Consider the following 3,027-nt stretch of genomic DNA (forward strand, 5'->3'; position numbering starts at 1 on the left):
CAACAACAACAGATCGTGAAATGCCAACACTGTGACCGAGTTGGCCATCTGAAAGATCACTGTTTTGATCTTCATCCATGTAAGCACTGTCATAAAACTAGCCATTCTTCACACAGATGCTTCAAAAACAAACGTCCTGCAAGAACAAAGATTCATCTTGGATGGATCGCTTCTTGGCAATGGGCATCAACAGCCAAGAAGATATTCAAAACACATGTCAGAACTTGTTCCAGAGTATTGAAAAGTCTTGCAGCTGAGTTTTCTCCATCATCTCACCTTGTATCTGACAGGGGGGGAAATGATGGTCATCCACAAGCTTCAAAGTCACATCAAGCGAGCCTGAGCCACAACCTGCCACACCAGTTTCAGAGTTGTAGCCAGAGACAAAGATGCCCGTGAACATGCCTTCAGTTGGCAATCTGGGACACTTCCTCTAGCAGAAGACTTCAGCTTCTTGCCAGCTTTGGAAGAATTCCAGTAACAAAATTGAGAACACTTCCTCTAGCAGAAGACTCCATCTTCTTGCCAGTTTTGGAAGAGTTCCAGGAATTGCATTAAGCATTCCAGAGTTGTTGGTTATCCTTAAACCATCACAAGTTGAGACTTCCCTTTTCAGGTTGAAGTTTTACCTTTTATGCGGGGTGAGACCTCCCTTTTATGGTTGAAGGTTTCCCTCTTTAAAAGAATAGGATCACTTCCTCTAGCAGAAAACTTCAGTTTCTTGCTAGTTTTGGAAGAGTTCCGGGAACTGCACTAACCGTTCCAGTGTTGGTGGTCATCCTTAAACCACTGCCCTTTATACCAACATTTCATAGAGCACATTCAGCCTAGTGCTGCCATGCATTTTTTGCACATTTTGTATTACAGCTCTCTTCTTGGACTCATACATAACCCTTCGGATTAAAGGGGGGAATGTTGGACACCTAATCCTAAATGGGTTAGTGTGGAAGCCGAATAGACCAAAGCAGTCCAAGAGACCTTGGGCTCTGAAACCCAAGAGTCACATAATGTACTATAAATGTAAATCTCTTGTTAATAAAATTGTACTGCATGATTTATCTTTTATATTTTCTCTCGCTCCCATGTGTGTTTGACAACGAGTCATACAAAAAATTGTTAAATTTTTCTATCCCCGATGAAAAGAGATGGGATAAATTATGTGAGCTCATCGAATAGAACAAAATGCTAAATTTAAGGAGCAAACCACATATAAGCAGGATCAGACAACATATTAATAGGGGAAATGAACAAAAAAACAAATTTCTAGCTACAGTCATCAAACAACAATCCTCGAAATTTGTGCATCGTGTTCAAATCAGTTTAGGTTTACTATTTTTCAGTACTGATTTTGTAATAACCCAATTATTTTGATTGATATTATATTTTGTAATAAATTTTAATTCAAGTCTAGATATTTTTGAGTTGAACTCTATAAGTATTTTGTAATTCAAAGAAGAAAGGGTTGAACCCTTGTGATGAACCAGTGGGCATGCTTGTAACTTTCTAAGCTATTTCTAAAGTTAATATAAGGATTTTGGATTCATTTTGAACAATTTGTGTATCTCTGTGAGTTCTTCTAGTTATTCAATTATGTTTTCATTTTTATTTTCTCTACACATGTTCAAGTTAACATATAAGTCTGGGTAAGACTAGATTGAATGTCAATCTCTCTAAAAGCCCCTGCAAAGTTATCATTATTAAAACAAAAATTATTAACTGAAACTGTCTGTCTTAGTTAATTCCTCTAAATTTTTAAATTGTTGCCTTCTGTCATCTCTTGCACATGTACTGTTTGGCTATAGAAAACTTCTATACACATCTGCTGTATATAACAAATTAGATATTCAATATGAATGTTTAAGGAATTATATATCTTCTTAAATTCTACTTTCTAAATCATTTTAAAGCTTAATTCTGTTAAGAATGAAGAACCAACGCTTCTGTTTTCTCAGAAATACTTAGGATTTGCTTCTGTTTAAAAGTTTTAAGCATTGGTCATCCACTCAAAATAAAAAACCTTACTTTAGATGCTTTGGCACAGTTCCTCAGCCTAGTCTACAAAGGACAACATCAGATTGATGCTGTTGCTAGGGAACGAAGATTGAAGCTTGTTTCCCTGGGACAACAATTATACTTGCCTCTTAACGATGAATAAGAGGTCAGTGGGCTAAAATCCTTCACTTGGCGACTCTACATATTAAATCTGGCTTCATGCAAGCATACTAGATCACAGTAAGATCCAAAGTTTTTCTCTCTTTTATCAGATCCAGACAGATTAGTTAGAATTGCATCAGTTAGACGTAGGTTAGAAGATTTCTTGCTACTTCTGCCTCTGTTCTATTAGAATTATCTTCACAATCTGACCCTTTATAGTAAACTCCAATACTTGCTGAATTATCAGATCTTCCTCCAAAAGTTTTAGAACTCCTTTATAGAGGAGTAGATCTTCAAACTGCACTTTTAGTCCATCAATTTGAGGTTTTTGAACTTCCTTATTCCCATTTGGAACCTTCTGATAGTGAAGAAGATCCTAAACTTTCTCTTTCTGAGTTTAAACCACTTGATTTTAAATCTTCTTTTGTACATATTTATCCATCCACTTCTACTAAATTTGAAGAGGAACTTAGTATTTATACTAATCCTCTAGCTTTTGAGGATCCTAAAAAGGTTTTACTTTAAGTTCAAAAGTTAGTTATTAATCCTCAATTCTTCTAGAAACCCAAACCTTCATTACCTCCTTCTTCTAGTAAAGTTGTTTCTCCTAAAAATACAACTCCATCACAACATCAAATGGCTGGTATTCAACCAATTGTGGCAGCACATTATGCAACCTTAGTCCTTCCACCAACAACCCAACTTCATGCTTTTCCTGATGGGTATTTAAAATATTTACCTAGATTTAATGGAGAGACAGGGCCATCTGCTGAAGATCACTTAACTGCATTCCTAGATTTTGTTGATAACATGAGTATTGAGCATGAAGATGTCTACACAAAAATTTTTGTTTAATCACTTGAAGGAAATATT

Source organism: Pinus tabuliformis, chromosome X, assembly GCF_031772625.1.
Source record: "Pinus tabuliformis cultivar Carrire ecotype Pingquan chromosome X, CPIR1, whole genome shotgun sequence".
Taxonomy (NCBI): Eukaryota; Viridiplantae; Streptophyta; class Pinopsida; order Pinales; family Pinaceae; genus Pinus; species Pinus tabuliformis.